Genomic DNA, 21,200 nt, shown 5'->3' on the forward strand with positions numbered 1-21,200 from the left:
CTGCTGTTCTACTATGAGGGAAGGGCTACAAACTTTCCAAGATAAAAAAGCCTGCACCAAAACTGAAAGGAGAACTCTACCATAGAACAACATTAAAACTACACTACGAGAGAGATGGTTAAAATCAAGAATCCATTTTTCAGTGACTGCCTAACACCTGAAGTCCTGATTGCTATCGAAATTGTGGACCGGTTTATAGAGACAGTAAGTTATGTTAGTGTATCCCAACTGCATTCTGATTGCTGTCACTCTTTATATCTTGTATTGTTTTTCTGTTTAGTAAAATGCATTATTATAATACTGGGTTGGTTTCCTTGGGTTTACTGCAAGAATTAGAGAAACATAAAAAAAAAAAAAAGCTACATGCCAGCAAAGTGCAGGCAGTGGCATGCAATAAAGACACTGGCAGTAAGGCTGCTGGATGGACCTCCTATTAAACAAACAGAGGGCTGGCAGTGGCATGACATACGGTTATTGAAGTGATAGCGAGGCTCCTGCTAGGAACTCCTGTAAATCAAGGAGGTCCAGGCTGGGAAGGCGGTGGCAGCCACACTGAACACTGAACTACAGACATGACAAGCATGATGTCCTGTAGCACAGATTAAAAGCTGAATAATGCAAATTGACCATGTAAGCATGGATCAATTTCTGTGCTTGACATGGTCAATTTGAAACAGTTTCCAGGGGTAACAGGGGAACTATCAAGATCACCAGGTATTTACTGTAGCAGTGATGTACAAAATAAAAATATTAAGGCCTACATTTGCTAAGAACTATATGAATAGCCGAATGTGTATATGAAATTTTTTTTTGGCATAACATACACTTTAATTTTGCTTTTTATTTAATCTCATTTTATTGACATACTGTGTTTGACATAAGAATAATGTTTTTTATGAGTTGCTAAACTAGACCTACTATTAAGGTTTGCTTTGCTTTCTAAAGATTGGTAAATCAGCCAGTATTGGCTGGTTCAACCGAAACCAGGTGACATCCGTGGCCGAGTGTACAGCAGGCTGTCTGACAGAAGAAGGTCTAATGACTGGGTTTTATCGAACGGGCGTACTGAAAAAACAGCATCCGATCAGCGCTTGCAGCCAATGGCTGTAAGTGCTGATCAGTGTTTTCTGGCAGGGGGGACGGTCCGCTGTCAGAGCACAAACCTCAGCAGGGGATATGGCTGCACTAACATCACATAGTACGGCAACCTCTCAGTTGTTTTTTGTTCAGCTTGCTGAGATGAACAAAAAAAACTCCTTATTTGTACCTTGCATAAGATACACTCTTTATTAACTGCCTGGCTTGCCATTATCTTCCTTTCTTTGTAAAATCACTTATTTTATGACACTACTGTGTGCTTTAATATAGAACTGCTTTGTATTTAGCAAAATAGCACTTAACAGTTATTAACAATACTGGACTTAAGGCTAGTACACAGGGGCTGAATTTCGGCTGGCATCGGCTGGTTCAACAGAAACCAGACAACATTTGGTGAGTGTGTACAGCAGTCTGTCTGACAGAAGCAGGTCTAATGACTGGCTTTTATCGAATGGGCATGCTGGAAAACTAGCAACCGATCAGCACTTGCAGCCAATGGTTGAGAGGGCTGATCAGTGTGTTCTGGTGGGGGAGAAGTCCCCCTGTCAGAATACAAAAGCACAGCGGGGGAGATGCCCGCCCTAATTTCACTTAGTTAAAATGGCGACCTCTGAGTTTTTGGGGTTTTTTTTCTTCCTGCTAGGTTGAACCGAAAAATACTCCCCATGTGTACCTAGCAAACAAAAGAAACCCCACTTTTTTCTACCCTGGGCTTCATTTTGTCTAAAACCAGTCCTATTTAGAAGCTCATGTAGTGAGCTTCAAGCTGAGCTGCAAGATTTCTTTTGAGCAGTTCTTCTAGCTCTGGAATTCTTTATTCTTACTAAATAGAGCCTCCTTTAAAATATTTAGGATAACATCATTTTGTACAGATTACCTCCAACCAACACCATTAGCATAACCTAATTTATCAAAACAGGCCCCTTTTTACTCCTCTGTTCTAGTATTTTATATATTATGTTTGTATTCTTTATGGTCCCTGCACTTATTTGATTGTACGCCTTAAATTATATGTTGACATGTTATAAATAAAAGCTGATACTATAAATGGAAAGCCATAACTGGACTCGTAACTGGAAAGCCCATAACAGATACCTGGACTCGTAACTGGAAGGCCAATGTTTACCCATTAAAGGACAGTTTTGCATTCCTGTAAACTAAAATTTGACAAAAGATTGATGTATTTTAGTTGGCCTGCATTAAAGGGACTTTTTTCTTTAATAAATCTACGTCATCAGTGCAAACATAACTGTTTTTACAGAACCTATTTTATTTTGTCATTTTAAACATAAAAACTAAGTAGCACTTAGATATTCAAAGTGTAAGTAGATTTGCCTGTCAATCAAATCTTCTGCTGACAGTAAGCTAATGAGGATAAGAAGATTGAGAGCAGAAGTGAAAATGGAATTCTCCAACCATATATTAAGCAATGACGACATCTGAGAAACACATTTACAAATATATGCTAAGCTACAGAAATTTTTACCTTTCATCATCCAATTCATACTTTCTAGTTGCAGCATTAAACAAATTACTAGACTGTTTTACTTAACCCCTTCACGCCGACCATACGCAAATATGCAGCCCCACTGGACTGGTCTTTTTCCTGTGGGGCCACAATCTGCGTACCTGTCTTTGTGCTGGGAGCATGGTAATGATCAGGACCCAGAACTCCAGATTTAGGGTCGCCTGATCACTGTGTTAGCCTTTGATTGGCTACCGCAACGATCAGCCACCGTGAAGCCCGCCCCCCCATGTTTTCTCTCTCTGAATGGAGGAGAAAGATAAATTGTATCTCTCTCTGTCCTTTCAGAGAGAAAAAAAAAGTGTGTGTAAAAAAAATAAAAAAAAAAAATAATGAAAAATAATAATTAAAAAAACATATCTGAAACAAAGTTTGATTTAGGTCAGTGCCAGGGTTAGTGTTTGGGTCAAGGTCAGGGTCAGTATTTTATTGTATTGGCCAGGATTTTTTTCTTTTGTTTTTAATTTTTAAATTAGTATCTGTGTCAGTGTATTTTAGGAAGGATAAAAAAAACCAAAATGTTCACTATTGTTTCTGGGCCATACTATTGGTACAAAGAACAACTAACATACACATATGTGGTATTGCTGCGATCATCAGGAGCAGCAGAATTTATTTTAGGTTGTTCTTTGGTGTAAGGTTTTGGTAGTAGCAAGAAATATACAGCTAAATTAAAAAAAGAATTTTTATTTTTACTATTTTGGGCTATTTTCCCTTTGATAATAAAAAAAATCAGGAGATATCCATTACCATTTATCATGAAATTAAAGCCCAATTTGTCCTGAAAAAAAAAACCAAGGTATAATCTACCAGGATGCACAAAGTAGTTGTGATGATATGTATGGATTTATTAACACATGTCAAAGTTGCAATATTGTGTTTAGGAGTTAAGATTTGTTTTACCCTTAGGCATGAAGGGGTTCATATAGATATATTGCATGCATATACAGATTACTACAATAAGAATTTGTTTTTGAAATTGCAATTATTTTTAGATACTTTGTTGCTTATGTACTCAATGAAACCCTTTTTTAGTGAACTTTACGTCTGCTGAACGCCAGATGCAATGTTTTATAAATAAACCCCCGAGTGACGAGCAAAGGTGGGGACACCTAAAACTGTTGTTCAGTACTGAATATACACCGTCATTCATCAAGGTAATAGGTGTGTGGTGACTCACTAACTCCAGCCTTCGGATGTAAGGGAGACATGCTGACCTTGGTGGTGGTAAACCATGCAAGCACTTTTATTCAGTAAGGCAGATAAGAAACATTTTAATACAGGAAGGATGTGTAGTGCCATTATATAAATATATATATACTGTATATATATATATATATATATATATATATATATATATATATATATAGTACATTGTTCGGGATACAAAAAATATATTAGAAATTGTTTCGGATACAAAGAAAACCCCATGGGTAACCTCAGGAGAAATATAGGCTACTTTGGAGAAAGACAGTGTGTTTTTTATTAAGGAGCACAATACGACAATACTTGAACAAAAATTAGCTGCATAGTCGAGTTTCAAAAAAGAAGACTTTACTGAGCCATTGGCACAAAAAAGCCCGGTTGCAATATGCCCAACAACACCTTGACATGCCTCACCAGGCTTTTCTGTGGCAAACTTTTGATCAGGGATATTTGATTTCTGTTATCATTATGATTTAAAAAGGATACAAACAACTATGTGATAATAAATGACTTCATATGATCACTATCCTTATGAAGCATGATTATTCATATTTTCAATATAAATGCCAACATTTCATGATTTCTGCCTGGGGATCCATTCCACGAAGCTCTCTGCACTGTTGTTGTGCTAATCTGAAGGCCACATGAAGTTTAGAGGTCTTTAGCTATTGACTCTGCAGACAGTTGGGGACTTCTGCATACTGTGCGCTTCAGTATGTGCTGACCCCATGGCCTACCACTTCATGGCTGAGTTGCTGTTGTTCCCAGTTGCTTCCACTATGTTATAATACCACTAACAGTTGACCATGGAATATTTAGTAACAAGGAAATTTCACTGATGGACTTGTTGCACAGATGGCAACCTATCATTGTACCACAATCGAATTCACTGAGAGCAACCTATTCTTTCACAAATGTTTGTAGAAGCAGTCTGCATCCCTAGGTGCTTGATTTTATACACCCGTGGCCATGGAGGTGATTGGAATACTTGAATCCAATGATTTGGAGGGGTGTTTCAATACTTTTGGAAGTATAGTGTATATCTGTCTTTAGATGTTATACTAAAAAGCACTGGTCATGTACGGAGCTGACAAAGTAAAAATGTAAGTATCAGCAGTGTTTATGTAAATTAGCATGAAATATAAGGTTGAAGGAAATATATATTTTTTGAGGGGTTGGCTAGTGTACCTTCACTAATATTTAGTGTGAGTATAGAAGGAGATTCAATTTTATGTGATTGATTTACTAAAGACAAATAGACTGAGCACTTTGCAAAGTGCAGTCGCACTCTACAAAAGCAGCTGCTCCAGAGCTTTGTAAATGAACAGAAGCTCTGCTGACTTCCATTATCCAAATATGTACATGCAAAAATGTTTTTATTTTATTTTATTTTACTTGCACATGACTGGGTATGCTTTGCAAAGTAAACTTTACCCCATTTACTAAGCTGTGGAGCAACTGCACTTGCAGAGTACAACTGCACTTTGCAAACTGCACAGTCTATTTGTCTTTAATATATCAAACCTTATATTTTCTGTATTTATTTAGTGAAACAAACAGAAACAGCATAAGCAGCAAATGAGACTAGAAGTTGCCCAGAATAAAGAGATATATATTAAAGTGAAACTTTAGTCAGAAACTTAAGTCCTGCTTGATCGCTTCAGGCTGCCCCCCTTTTGCAGGAATAGCTACTGTATATACAAAATTAAAAATAAGTGTCTATACTGTTTAAAATCCAGTACTGCTTTCTGCTCTGCACATGCTCAGTTGCTCTCAATTTTTCAAAAAAGAGATTACCCTTTTTCAAAATGATTCAGTTCTGGATATATGACAATTTAGCTAAGAACATACATTCCACATTAATAACTATGCTACCAAAATTAGTGTATGCTGTAAATTGCTTCTGGCATTGTTCCTGTTTCTTCTTGCTGAAGGCTGCCATTTTGCTGAAGCCCGGAGTCCCTGAGCAGCAGTAAATCTTTAGGCTGTCAGATCGGCCTCTAGATTTTGAGGAGTGCCCAAAAATAGAGACCAACTGAGCATGTTCAGAGCAGGGTGATACAGTGTATTACTAAATTTAAAACAGCATAGGCACTTATTGTTTAATGTTTTACACAGCTATACCTGCAAAAGGGGCCAGCCTGAAGTGATCTAGAAGGACTTTAAAAGTCTTATGAGTATGGCAACATTCAATCCAAGCAAAACAATTCTGTACATATATTCCCAAAGTACATTGCCCAAACAGGGAATGGTCCATGCCTCTGTACAGACTGCCTTGGCTCTCCATGACTATTCTTCAAACTTATACAAAATAAGTATATGGAAGAATATGGAATTCCCTGCCACTACGGTTGCCACTCAGCTCCAGATTACATTAAATGTACAGTGCTCTCTTGGTTAGATGCATAAAAAGCATAAAGTCTCTTAGATCCCTTCTCTACTGAAAAGAAAGTCCTGTCAGGTAAGAGCCCTGGGCTGATGGCTTCTTGGGTGCTTTTTACAAACAATTTAGAGATCCCTTAGCTTATTAAATAGAACCTTTAATGCAATTTCAAACATGTGTCCCTTTGCTAGACAATCTTAGGAGACTCACAAAAGGCCTTGGCCAGTTCTCAAGTTGACTGCTCAACTACAATCCTTTATTCTAGGCCCTAATAGATTTGGACCAAGTCAACTTTGCAATGCATTGTGAAGCCCGAGATCACATGATTAAAACCATCTCCCTCATGCACCTTAAATATAAGCTCCCATTATGTCTACTTTCTTTGGACAAGGAAAAGGCTTTTGACCACATCTACTGGTGGTTCCTTGGATCTATTCTTGAGCAAATAGGTCTACCTATGGTTTTCATATAAAAAGAAATTACGCCCTTACGCACCATACCCACAGCTAGAATTAGGATCAATAGACTCTTGTCTGATCCGGAGACCATATACAGTACAACAGGATGCGACAATGCTGTGCACTTTCACCCTGTCTGTACATATTAGTGATGAAGCACCTGACTACTCCTTTGCACTAAAGATGCTTTCATACAGAGCATACTAGTTGGAGAAACCTCTCACAAATTGAGTCTCTTTGCGAACAACTTTCTTTTATATGTGACTAATCTGAGGGATTGCTTTTCCTTCTATATTACTTGAACTGGACCTGTTTGTTCACTATAGTAATTTCAAAGTAAATGCTGCAAGATCAGCCTCTCAATATAACTTTACCTCAGAGTGAATAGATTGCTTTTTACTACTTACTACTAGTGGAAAGCTACACTTCTAGCAAAGCTTCAGGAGTGGTGTGCTACTTATCCACACAAACAAGGGATACATCTGGGACAAGATTAAACACCCTTCCCCCTGTGGGGTCTTCCCTGAATTTTAGACAAAATGCCTGCAGAGATCAGGCATCATATGTTGATAAGCTCTACATGCTTGGTTCTACATAAACTCTTTCAATCTCCTACATGCTCTTCAAATCCATTGCCTATATTTCCCATCATGGAATCCACAGCCTTTGAACTGAACTATGATACCCAATTTCTGAATCTAGCTAGACTGAGCTCCTTTAGTGTCCTACACTCAGGGCTAAATTTTGTATGTTAGTTGATGACTGGGGGTTACCCCAGTTCTTGCATCATCTTCACTCCATACTGAAACATAAACTTCTTTTTTGTCCAATCATCTCTTTCAAGAAACTGTGCGTGGAATCTTTTACGTATACTCACATGTTCTCTTTTGCACATGCTCTTCTGCTACAAATGGATAACAAATCTTCCCCACCGTCTCTCATAGAAAGGATCATAAACTGGATGCTATCACAGAACGAAGCTAGCAGAATCCTCTTCTTAGCCCATAAATCATCTGTGGTTGTACAGTGGTAGGGTGGTACATGACCCCAGACCACTTACACAAGGTAAACTTTCAGTATTTTTAAGTTTGTTGGAGATGTAGGACACACAGAGACACACTCCCACACTTATTTTGGGACTGTCTTCTTCTTTTCAGGACTTGGTAATGCACATTTGTCACAAAAAGATAGATGTACAGCTGAGAAAAGATTCCCTTTGCACTATTGTTAAACGATTTTAAAAACGCTGGTAGCATTAGCTGTATAAAGTCACATTAAAAATGTGAGTTTTTCCACATTTTTAGCATTTTTGCAATAGCATTTAGCCGAGTTTTTCTGCATTGGCGTTTTTAGCATTTTTTACATACAAAAAAATAAATAAAACATTTTGCTGAAAAAAAAATGCACAAAAACGCTGGTTTGCCGCATTTTACCAATGTCAGAGCATTTTTACAACTAAAAAAACTCCTCTGGAAACCCACTAGTTCTAGGGTTTTTTCCAGCCAAAAAACTCCCCTGCCAAAATATAGCTGATTAAAGCCTATAACACTGACCTACAGCCTACTGGTTGTAGAAAAAAATGCCAAAAGCCAAAAACAGTAGCTGTAAATCTCCGAGTGCCAACCATGAATCACTTGCCAGGACCTGGTGGCTGAAATCTACAGTAGCCAGTGACGGCAAGGGTAGGATGGTGCATGTGTCCTACATGGAAATGCAGAATCACATATATACAGTATATATGATTCTACGCAGAGCATAATTATTAACAAAGTAACTAGTTATGGGTCTGTAGCCTGATAAGCTTTAATGTTGCTTACACTGAATGACTGCATGCTGTACTCTAGTTTTCAAGCAGTACGCTTCTCTGTGCATTCATATTAGTGCTTAACAATACCTACTATTGCATTGCTCTTGTATACCTTGTACTTATTGTAAATGTTAGCTCACCTCTGTATTTGTACTGACAGTAACAATTTACAATAAAACCTCATCTCTGCGAACCTCTTTTTATAACAATAATTTAAAAATATATAGTTTACTTAGGCCTCTGAACTGTGGAACTCTTGATATAATCAGTAAAAAAAGTACAGAAATGAAATATTTAAATTGTGATGTGTTTGGCCAAATTAAATGTAAATTCATCAAATATATACAAAGACAGTAATAAATAAAGAAAGAGCTGTTTGGTACTGTGCATGTAAATTTTGCAATTGTTTTAGACATTCACAGTAGTTCTCTTATTTTTATTTGAAGATGCACACACATATCAGATTAGCATAAAACAAACTAATTATTGCCTAGGGAAAGAGAAATGTTATTCAGTCCATTTTGTATATGCATAGACACCACAATATGTGATTGTTATTAGCTTTTGCTAGCTTTTGTGAGGAACTGTCCATTTTGTTATACATGCTACAAAGATTGTAACACTTATTTACAATATTACTGATTAATAAAATATACCACTTTGAAAATATTTCATGACGCTTTCAGAAACTTGTAATACACAGAGGGTTGGTTGTCATACAAGAGTCCACAGCACAAATTGTCAAGAAAAAAATGTAACTGTATGTTCTTTTTTAGACCTAAAAAGTAGGAATAGTTGTACTCTTAGTCCTCATGCACACTGGGCATTTTAAAAACACAGGTAGCATTAGCTGTATAAAGTCACATTAAAAACGTGAGTTTTTCCACATTTTTAGCATTTTTGCCATAGCATTTAGACGTGTTTTTCTGCATTGGTGTTTTTAGCATTTTTTACACACAAAAAAATACATAAAAAATTTGCTGAAAAAAAAATGCACAAAAACGCTGGTTTGCCGCATTTTGCCAATGTCAGAGCATTTTTGCAACTAAAAAAAACTCCTCTAGAAACCCACTAGTTCTGGGGGTTTTTTCCAGCCAAAAAACGCCCCTGCCAAAAAATAGCTGATTAAAGCCTATAACACTGATTTACAGCCTACTGGTTGTAGAAAAAAATGCCAAAAGCCAAAAACAGCAGCTGTAAAAAAAGTCCAGTGTGCATGAGAACTTATGAACGCTGATTTATCTATGGGCTATTTTGTGAAAAATAATCAATTAAGCCACATGTATGCTGGGCATAACAAATGCTGCTTATACAGGCTTTTGTCATTTTTTTTTTCTTCAGCTTGTATAAGCAACTCTATGTTAGCCTATTTGTTCATGCACATTTGGGAGTTTACATGCATATTTTGCAGAAGAGCATTTTCAGGCTGAAAAAGAAATCACAAGTGCATTTTTGAAAAGTGCTTTCAGGTAGAAAAAAACACTTGCGAAGCATCGACATGCCTAAACACTCATAAACGCGCTGTTTAGGAGTGTTCACGTTTTCAAATGTACATTGATTATATTGAAAAATGAGCAGAGGGAAATATTTTGGAAAAAATAGCTTATAAAAGCAAATGCCCATAAACTTGTATAAACTGTTGAGCAATACAAGCCACTAGGAGCATTTTTATGCTGCTTTTTCTGCCAGAGGTTCTTGAATTTTTTCAGCCATCTAATGTTCATGGACCCTTAGAAGAATAACAAATCTTGCTTCTAAAAGCAGTGAGGCAAAAACTAGATAAAATGCCATAGCTGTCAATGTCCCTATTAAGGCCCCATGGACACTGGGCATTTAGCATGGGGCTTTGGCATTTAGGTGTGGTCAGAATGCACAAGTGCACCATCAAGGCCCATTGCTGGCAGCTTCTAAATCTTCATGATAAGCAAAACATTGCTGTGGATGTATGGGGCTGGATGGTGTTGGAAAGTGCAACCACTGGTACTAAAGTTTAGGGCAGTATGCACCAAGGTATGAAGGCTTGGAAGAAGCCTGCATTTTGAGCATTTGTGCCTGGACACATACTGCTCTAAACATTAGCAGCACTCCAGGCCCCATCCAGCTAGAGCAGCTTTCATAGAGTTTCACAGGTGCATCTGGGCCTTCTGCTGGCACCTAAATGCCAGGACCTCATGTACCAGGGCTGATTGCCCAGTGTTCATGGGCCTGATGCATATCCAAAGCCAAAATGTTTACTTTTTTGTCATTTTTTTATAAAGTAGGGAAGGGTAAAAACTAGGAGTGAGCTCCAGGTTTGGTCCGAACCCATGATCAGATCAAAGTTTTCTTGTTCAGTGGTAGGGCAAAAGGTCAAACTAAATAGGTGTTTGGCCAAATCAAACCTCTGGCTGCACTGGGAAGTGACAGTATTATTACTTTATGTTGCTACATGTAACAACTTCCAGTTCAGGCTGGTTGTTAGGGAGCCAGTGGCTGGTGGCATCCTAACAACCTCTGGTGTATCCCCACCCTGCCCAATTCAGCTGTCAACTGAATTTGTGCATGTCCTAAACAATGGGGGGTACCTTGCAAGGAAGGTCCCATGTTGTTGAGGATAAGGGCCTCCTCCCCACAACCCTGATCGAGTGGTTGTGGGGGTCTCTAACTGGTGGAATTTTCAGAATCTGGAAACTCATTTAAAAAGATAAAAAAATGTATCTGGTAATCTCTGAAGGAGTAAGGGCTATGCATTAAAAAAAGTAATTAGAAAACAAACACACAGACACAATTTTCAAGTCTTTTATTGAAAAAAAAGTCCCATGATGTAAAATCATTGTTAATCATTTCATTCAGTAAAGCAGATCTGTGTCAATCACAATAAAAGATGCCTTCCGACCTGCTGAAAGAAATAACATGCCAATCCTAATGGCTGCTTGCTGTGATTGACAGCTCCTAGTCTCCACAGTGAAATGTAAAAAAAGGTCATATCCATAATATATCTATAATTGTCTATAAATGCCATATCCATATACAGTATATTTAGTCAATGACACCACTGGGTAAAATCCACAACTTTATTTACATCTGGCTATCAGCTAGGGAGCTGTCATTCCTGGGGACAGTTGTTGAGAATGGATCATGTTGGCAGTTGCCATGTTTTTTTCCTTCAACGTGTCAGCATTCATCGTTACTGACCTAGATCTATATCACTGGATGATGTGACTGATTATGGATTTACATTATGGGACCTCCTCTTTTTAAAGTACTTGTAAAAAGAATATGTTAACTTACTTTACATTTTTATGCAAGCATGTAGCCTAATCATGGCAGCCATGAAAACAAGTCCTGTACCTACTAAATTAAACTGGGCTAACCGGGTAGGGACTAAATACCAGCAGTACAATATTTTATTGGTTATCAATGCTAAGACATGTTACAAACAAAACTTAGCAGCCTTCCAATCTTGGAACCATTGTTCCTGTTCAATAGTGATATTGAGGTCTTTTGCCCTCATAAGGGTAATGAGTACAAAGCAATATTCATTATTTTAACAACAGATGGTCATTTAAATATGACATCATTGCCATCATCTAGATGTGTATAAAGAAGCATGTACGTGCCTATGGCACTGAGGAAAGTATTGTAGTCCCCACCTATAGTTAAAATGATAATAAGGGCAGTACAAAAGCAACAGCAACTACAAAAAAGTATGTTTAAAAACTTGATTCATCCCAGATTGTCATAAAAGACAAGCTAGTTTTCAATATAGCCCAATTTTAAGGTATGCTGGCTGGTATTAATGCAATTCTACAAACTCAAAGCCCTCCTGCATTGGCATATCGGTGGATATTGTCATTTATCTGCAACCTACAAATAACTGGCCAATTCTAGGTCAAAGCTTAAACCAAGAAGATTGGTTCACTCAGTTCTAGCTAGACCAAGTTTAAGGTGGACATTACAAGAGCTGATAAAAAATATTATATTTTTTTTTGCTCGGTTTTTCCTTTACTAACACATAAATGTAAAAAAAGCACATTCAAATATTATACCAAAAAAGCCTTATTTGGGCCGAAATCATGTAAAAATGTACATGGACAGTATACACGGTATGAAAGATATTAACATTAATTTTTGCAGCATGCATACAAACCATAGACATTGCAGTCAGTATTAAAGGAAACCTGTAACACTATTGTTCTACAAATCTTCCCTGCTTCAGCTGAGATATCACTTTTTATCAGCTTACAACTCTTTATCTGATAGCTCACAGTTTTTGGGTAGACTCCTTAGGAGCTCATATTACTGTACGAAACCAAGAGGGTAAAGACCCTCCAGCTACTGCCCCATCTCCCTCCTTAACAAAGCTTAATTGGTTATGAAAATCCTAGCCAACCAGTTCCTTCCCCATACACCTAGTTATCTAGCTTAGTCCACGTAGGCTTTGTCCCTACCTGGGAAGCTAGAAATAACATCATGAAAGTCTTGAACCTGGGTCACTCTGCTAATGCTACTTTAATCCCATGCCACATACTAGGATGCAGAAAAAGCATTCAGCTGTGTCAGATCTCTCTTGCAATATGTTCACCTGGAGAACTATATGTTTAATTGGTTCAGGTGCATATATAAAGCATACCACACAGGTGAAGGTTAATGGCATGTTCTCAGAGCCCTTTGATATTTCCAATGGCATGTGTCAGGATTGCCAACTCTATCTGATCCCCTCACTCACATTTTTTGTGGTATCCATGTCATATTACTGAGTACAAGATCTCTGTATATGCAAATGATATGCTTTTCTCTTTCTCCAGCCTTGATGTAGCCCTTCCCATATTTCTAATTGAATTTCAAATCTATGGGGACTCATCCTACCTGAAAATTAAAGTGATTTCAAAGGTCTGGCTTGAAAATAAAATAACAAACATGTCATACTTACCTACTCTGTGCAGTGATTTTGCACAGGGAAGCCCCAATCCTCTTCTTCTTGGATCGTCCAGTGCTCCATGGCTCCTCTCCTTTGACCAGTGCCCCCAACATCAAGCCCCTTGCTATGGGGGCACTGGTATGTGCTCGGTCCCGAGCCTGGCTTTAGGACACATAGAGCTGCGGTTTGGCCCCACCCTCCACTCTCTTCGGCTCAGGCACAGTAAGATTAGGCTCAGGTACAGTACGTATTAGGAGCAGCAGCACACAAAGTTTTTACCATCATGCATAGAATGCATGAAGGTAAAAACCTTCAGCCTTTACAACCACTTTAACTTTCAGAAATGTAAAGTTTTAAATATTGGTATTCCGTCTGCCCCATTACAAAGGTTATGCTCTAACTTCAAGTTTAAATGGGCACGTATATCGCTTACATATCTGAATACTTTAACCACTTGCCATGCAGGCCAATTGTAACATTTCCTCTATATATGTAAAAATCAGCATTTTTTTTTATAGAAAATTACTGAGAGTTACACAGGAGGCTGGATGTTTAGAGTACAGCAAGGGAGCTGGAATTCTACATAAAAGATTTCTGACAACAGAAATATCTTTGGTAAATATAACCTATCATAATGGTGTTTTAGAGGCTTCAGGGACAAGCAAAAATTCTAAATATTAGAATTATAAGTAAAATTGCAGTTATACGGCAATCCTATATATTAATTGAAAGTGCGGTTATAGGGCAAATAAAACAGCTAAATATATTTGTGATTGAGTAGTATCACTTACAGAAGATGGTTTTAGTTAGATTTTAACATGGTTTAGTTATTGGCAACATTTAAATCAATATTTCCAAATTATTCCTATAACTTTCATACAACATTAGCAGATTACTTAATGTAAATACAAGATAGTAACTGATTTCAGATCACTGACATTCTAGCATTTTTAATCGGGCATATAAAAGAAATATGGTTAACATGTAACAGAACTGGAGACTAATACACAAAATGGTAGATTATATTTTCTTCTCTGTATTTTTATCTTTTTTTTAGGGCAGGTTTTCTGTTTTTACCTATAACAAATACAGGATGATATGCCATATACTGTATGTTTATTCCTAATCTAACAAGCATTTTAAAATGCACATGAGTACAGATTACCTGCACAGCCAATTTATTACATATCTTCAAAATATTTTTGTTCACACTGTCCCTAATATATATTGTAAGTTGTTAAGAGGGCTACAAGGATTACTCCATTTTTATTTTGCATTTAGCATAAGATGTATTTTTCATGTTATGTGCAAACATACTAAGTTATGTGTAATTTTCCTTTTTCCTTGATAGCCTGTCGTCATCTTTGTTCAGGCGCTATTCAGGGGCATCATCTACTTTTTTGGACTAAAGGATGAGTTCACCTTTGTTCACTTTTTTTTCTAAATTCCAGCTCCCCTATGTACCAATATAGTATTAGTGTACTACTTTTGTAGAAATTCAAAAGCTTTCCATTTTTTCTACCTACCTTTATGTCAGTGTCCGGTTGGTTGTCCAAAAAAGCTTCACAATTACTTCTGCCTTACTTCCTGCAGAGATTTTAGGTCATGACACAGGAAGGAGTTGACCAGCTGACCTCCTTAGGACACATCCTGCATCATCTACCCTCCTACCTCCCACCCACTTCCAGGTGCACATATATTAAAGGAAAGCAATCAATCAGTGGTCACTGTTCTCACTAAATACACAGACATTTTTTTTTTCTATCTTAACTTTCCTTTGCATAGATCATTTAATTGGCATAGTGTGCTTAATCAACAGATAACAGCCTATGTGGATAGAGCTGTAATATTGAAAACAGAATTGTGTTCTGGGTTTTGTAAAGTTCACATACACTATACAATCTGATTGTACAATCTCCTTTAGATCTACCATCAACTATGTAGTGCAAGGGCCTGCCTGATTGGATACAGTGTAATTGGGTAGATAGGTGGGTCCTCCTATTCCATGGAATAGAAGTATGGAGTATGGCCACTTTAATACACCTAAAATTAACTAGTTGCCCTTTTGGTGCCATTAATTGTTAAGAGCACACCAAACACAGAAGCAAACACAATTTTTTTCATTTGAAAAATGAGTGGCAATCGCAGCAAAATGCATAGTAAAAATCTCGCAACCCACATCACGTGGATGACACAGCTGAGTGTCACCATCCACTCTCTCCTATGTACTTGTATAAATATGGCCATACACTATACAATTTGATTGTACAATCTCTGTACAATCAGGCAGAAGTAATGGAGAAGCTTTTTTTTACAGACATCTGGGCACTTACATAAAGGTGGGTAGAAAAAATGGAAAGCTTTTGAATGTCTGCACAATACGTACATTAATGCTATATTGGTACATAGGGGAGCTGGAATTTAGAAGAAAAAAAAAAAGGTAAAAAAAGGTGAACTTATCCTTTAACCCCTTCCCGTCCACCCTATAGCAGAAATACTGAGGGTGATGTGATTTTGCATGTCTGGGTAGGAGGTGCACGTGAGCCACATGCGTGCCCTACCCGTGCCGCCTTTCGCAATTGTCAATCACCGGGTCCCGGCCAGTAATTACTCGCCAACGCCTGGTAATTTCCGACGATCACCAACAAATGGCTGTGCATAGCACAGTCATCTAGAGCAGTGTGCTTACAGTGAAGAACCAACACACCGCCCCTAGTAAAACACACCCTGCACATAGTTAACCCTTTGCTCATCCAGTGCCATTAGTACAGTGTCAGTGCTTATTTTTCAGCAGTGCTCACTGTATTGGTGTTACTTGGGATGTCAGTGACACCAAGTCAGTTCCCCCCAGTGTCAGAATGTCCCCCCGCAGTCCCGCTATAAGTCACTGATCGCTGCCAATTACTAGTAGAAAAAAAAATTCCAGTATCTATACTGCCATTTGTAAACGCTATAACTTTCATGTAAACCAATTCATTTACACGTGTTGGGATTTTTTTTTTAAGCAAAGACATGTAGCAGAATACATTTTGGCCTAAATTTATGCCGAAATTTGATTTTTAAAATTTTTTTACTGGACATGTTTAATAGCAAAAAGTCAAAAAATATAGTGTTTTTTCTCAAAATTGTCAGTCTTCTTTTTATAGCGCAAAAAAACTGCACAGGCGATCAAATGCCACCAAAAGAAAGCTCAATTCATGGGAAAAAAGGAAGTAAATTTAATTTGGGTGCAGCAGCGCATGACTGCACAATTGTCAGTTAAAGTAGCGCAGCCCCGTAACGCAAAAAATTGCCAGGTCAGGAAGGGGAGAAAATCCTCAGAAGGGCAAATGGTTAAACACACAATCATGTAATATACAGGGGAAAATATTGCATTTTGCCACAAGATGGTGCTAAATATCATAGATATCAATAAATATCAATTTTTTTTATGATACTTAGGGGTTGCTTTACTAAAGGCAAAAAGGCAAGTGGAGTTGCTTCAGAACCTAGTAAATGAGCAGGTGCTCTTCTGCCTTCCATCATCCAATCATGTGCAAGCAAAAAAGCTGTTTTTTTTTTTATTTTCCTTACATGTGATTGGATATTTGTTGCAAAGCGAAGCTTTACCTCATTTATTAAGCTCTGGAGCAACTGCACTTGCAGAGAGCAACTGTACTTTGCCAAGTGTACAGTCTATTTGCCTTTAGTAAATAAACCCCTTAGTGTCATCTAGTGCCCAAACGTATTTTCAATCAATGAAAAACATTATCATCATCATTAAGCACATGAAATAACAAAATAAAACCCAAAAATCTCACAACTCAGCATTAAATAAAATATAAATGGCAAGCTGCCAACATAAATACCCACATACAGATTTTATTAATAATCTAAAACCATACATGTAAAGCTCTATCCTCAGGGTTCACAAACACAGGTACAGTAATGTCTCTTTAAATCTACAATACACCATATGCAATTGATTTTTGAAATAAAGTCCCCAAAAAAAGTCATTTTTATATTCAGAATAATAAAGTGGTAAAAAAATCTACAAAATTGCTTCTGTGGTGTATTGCAGACTTAAAGGGACATTACCTACAGTAGGTTTGATGTTTGTGAACACTGAGGATAACGCTTTACATGTATGGTTTTGGAGGCACGGGAAATAACATAACATTTGATTTGTGTCCTATTTGTAGAGAATAAATGCAAGTGCCCTTTCACTGGGCAAATTAATGTGCACCATTTTTGTAAATACATACCTTAGTGTTAAAGTAGAAAACATGCTGATGTATGATGTGACCTGTCCCTTTTATAAACTACAAATACTGTATGTTTCCTGGTGCCTCCATGGCAGCATACCAGTGACTTAGCTGCACCTATGACTCCTCTCTCAGGGCTGGTGAACAGCATACAAAGCCTCAAGCGTTCTCCTTTTTTTTCCTCATACCTCATGGTTGGCAAACAGAAGCATTATGTCTGTTCCTCTGCCTTGTGCAACATCTATCCGAGTTCAGCTTCTCCCAGGTGCAGGCCCAGTCTTTGGACTGCTAAAGGTTCTAACAAAGCTGGGAGCCCCTTCTGAGGGTCTTTTAGGGCAGTGGAGTGTCTTTACTTGGAATGTATCATGCAGAATGATCATAAGGTGTTTGTTTGGCAAAGTAGAGAGTGAGGAGAGCACCAAAGTAAACCTTTCACTTTTTTGCTGTCGTTCCACTTAGTTTGTTTTTTTTGTCTAATTTTTTTCCACAGGTTGTATGTTGGGCTTCTTACCTCAGTCTTTCCATATTTTTTCTCTCTTGCTCTCCCATTTCTTCATTTTGGTACTAGAACTGTGCTCTCTTATCTCGCTATTTTACAGGCTTGATGGTGGACTGGGGCAGCTGGCATGCAATGCATGTGTAGCCAGCTCAAAAGAGAAATTACCGCCATCTTAGTTGTGAGATTTAAGCTCTCAACATTGCTATGCATGGCGTGTGCTTTCTGGAGGTGAGAGGACATCTTGGAAGGGGATGGTTTTCCCTATTGAGGCGGAAGATGCAAGGGGTGGATCAGGCAATCTCATTTCCACCCCAGTTGTATTTGAAGAGTTTGGTGCCATGAAAATTCTCCTTCTCTCTCTCTTCCCCTTAAGGCCTCTGAGGAGATTCTATACATGGTCTGCTGCAATACCTTGGTAAGTCTTCCGGGACTGGTTACTGGGGTTATTTGCACATTATCTCTATATCCCTCTCAGCTACCCTCCTCACTGCTCCTCTGCCATGAGTCACTCTCCACCAATGCAAGACCCTCACATGTCCTCTAGGTAAGGGGTTAACTGTATGTTAAGTCTCTAGCTTAAAAAAAAGAGCACACCTAACTCTGGATACCTCTCTAGTTCCAGCCATGTACTTCCCAAGACGTCCATGATGATGATTCCTGGGTGAAAAGTCCAGAGATCCTCATCTCCTGATTGGTCCACAAGAAAAGCATGTTGGGCCTGAGGAGCCCCCTATGGCAGGCAAATTAGTCTGCAAAAACTACCTAGCAGAGATTGCTATGTACAGAGATCAGGAAAACCAACCAATGGCTTACTACCTCAAACAAGTTTTAAAGATCTCTTTCTCAGAGTTAGCTGTTGCCCTTACAACACAAATATTTGCTCATATTCCCCAGATAAACACTAGCCTTCCTATCTAGTTAAATTTGTCTACTAGTAGGTCTCCTCACACGTCACGATATTTAAAACTTGTTTGAGGTAGTAAGTCATTGGTTGCTTTTCCTGATCTCTGTACATAGCAATCTCTGCTCGGTAGTTTTTGCAGACTAATTTGCCCGCACCATCACCTGCACAACACCTGGAGGAGTTCAGAGTCTTCAGGCTTCAGCTTTTTGCTGGTTTAGTTATATATCCAAGTGGTAAAACAAGCCAGTCGTAAGATAACATAGAAATGTTTCCCATTTCTAAAGAATTTTCAATCCCTTTTTCCTAAATGGGTGAAATCAAAGAACTCATAGAAGATGAACGGTAGCATACAGAGTAAAGATTTTCCCTGAACCGTCTTAATAAATGATATCCTCTGACAGAGACTGATGCTACCTCGCTTGATATACCACTAATGGATGCAGTGGTTGTGTGTCTGGTGAAGATCATAACATTGCTGATGAAGTATTCAGCATCCTTTAAAGACCCACTTGACAGGAGTATCGACTAAGAAATCAGGAGAGGCATGCAAGCCTACTATAGCCCTCACTATGGTTTAGAATGCAATCATGGTATGGACACAAAATAATGAGATGGTAATCAGTGTGATGGATCGCCTGGCACCCTGCCTGGGTGCTTCTGTGAGAGAGTTGCTTCCTCACCACTTGAACACAGGAACAAGGTATTATAGCTGGGCATTCCACCCAATTTGTTTTTAAAGTCCCACGGTGTAGTGAACACACTCACAAAACTAGCACCCAGTGCTTCTTTCTCAGCCTGACCCTCGGCCAGACCAGTGCAGCCCCATCCCTATCAGAAAGGCATGAGAACTTAGAAAGCTTAGGAAGAGCTTTGCCTACAAACGGGGACAAGCCTGATGCACCAGACCAGAATCAACCTGGGAGGAAAAAAGTTCCCCCACCACTCTCACCATTCCCACCTAATTACATCTGGGATTACTAACTGACTCCCCAATTGGCGAAGGGAGTCGGAGTTCTATCCTAGACAACTGATAAGAATAGATGCTACACTTGATCTTAGCCAAAAGGCTGAGAAGCAAGGGAGTTTGAAACTCTAGGCTCCTTGGCTGGAGTCATTTCAACACTGCTAAAGGCAACAAAATCATCCACAAACTATGTGTATAAGGGATACATTTGTCTCATTCACTGCTGGAAAAGATTTTGACCCCACCTCACCTTCAGTCTTTCACCTTCTAGAATTCCTTCAAACTGGTCTGAAACTAGGCTTGAGTCTCTGCTCTCTTAAAGTTCAAATATCTGAAATCTCAGCAGTAACAAATACATAATGGTGGAATAACCCACTGGTGGTACAGTTCCTCAGCGGTGTACTAAAGATTTGGTCCTCCAAGAAGTGCCCTGATGGTGGTAATGGAGGTCCTAGCAAAACATCCTGTTGTTCTAGTAGAACAATTTTCACTGTGAGATATAACATTCAAAACAACCTTCTGTTAGCCATAATATCAGGCAGAAGAATGTCAGAGCTGTAGGTCCTTGGTTCAGGAAAAGAATAGTGTGGAATTGCGCCCCATGAGGGCCTTGTTCCAAAAGTGACATTGTATTTCTGCTTAACAAACACATGGGCTTTACCAACCTTTTTGGATCCTCAAACTGTCTCTCAGCCTGAGTTCAATAAATCTAAAGTTCTCAAGGCCTACCTGGCAGGCACAGCATCCTTCACAGCATCAGATTGTTTGTCATTCCCTGGGGCAAGAACAAGGTAAAGGAAGCCTCCTCCAGGACCCTAGCTTCCTGGATTGTGAAAACCATGCATAAAGCTTATGGGCTGGAGGGTATGGAGCCTCCTTCAATGGTGAGGGTTCATTTCACCACAGCAGTGATGCCATCTTGAGCAGCCTAGTCCATGGTCTCCATTGAAACCATTTGTAGAGCAGCTACCAGATCACTTTCCTGAAACACTACATTGTTCATCCAGGCACCTTGACAACAGCAAATTTTGAAAGACAGGCTGTTTAGTCAGCATTGTATTTTCCTAATTAAAGCTTTTCTATTGAGCATCAACCCACCCATGTCAGTCTTGGTGCCTATTCGTGGCAGCATATGCTCCTACCCTTGGTATTATACAGTATATTTACAGAGAATTCTGGGGGTGTCGTCATCTTTTCTTTTTATGTTATTCA

At 38.6% G+C, this 21,200-nt stretch overlaps 1 protein-coding gene and 1 pseudogene across 1 annotated transcript in view; both read right to left on the minus strand.

Moving 5' to 3' along the window:
- Window positions 1–21,200, minus strand: part of TRHDE (thyrotropin releasing hormone degrading enzyme) — a 934,547-nt gene that overhangs the window by 136,146 nt on the left and 777,201 nt on the right. The window lies entirely within an intron of this gene.
- On the minus strand, window positions 19,994–20,103 carry LOC149464785 (U2 spliceosomal RNA; annotated as a pseudogene).

Source organism: Staurois parvus, unplaced genomic scaffold (assembly GCF_062004578.1).
Source record: "Staurois parvus isolate SC_StPar_1 unplaced genomic scaffold, SC_StPar_1.0 ptg000147l, whole genome shotgun sequence".
Classification (NCBI taxonomy): Eukaryota; Metazoa; Chordata; class Amphibia; order Anura; family Ranidae; genus Staurois; species Staurois parvus.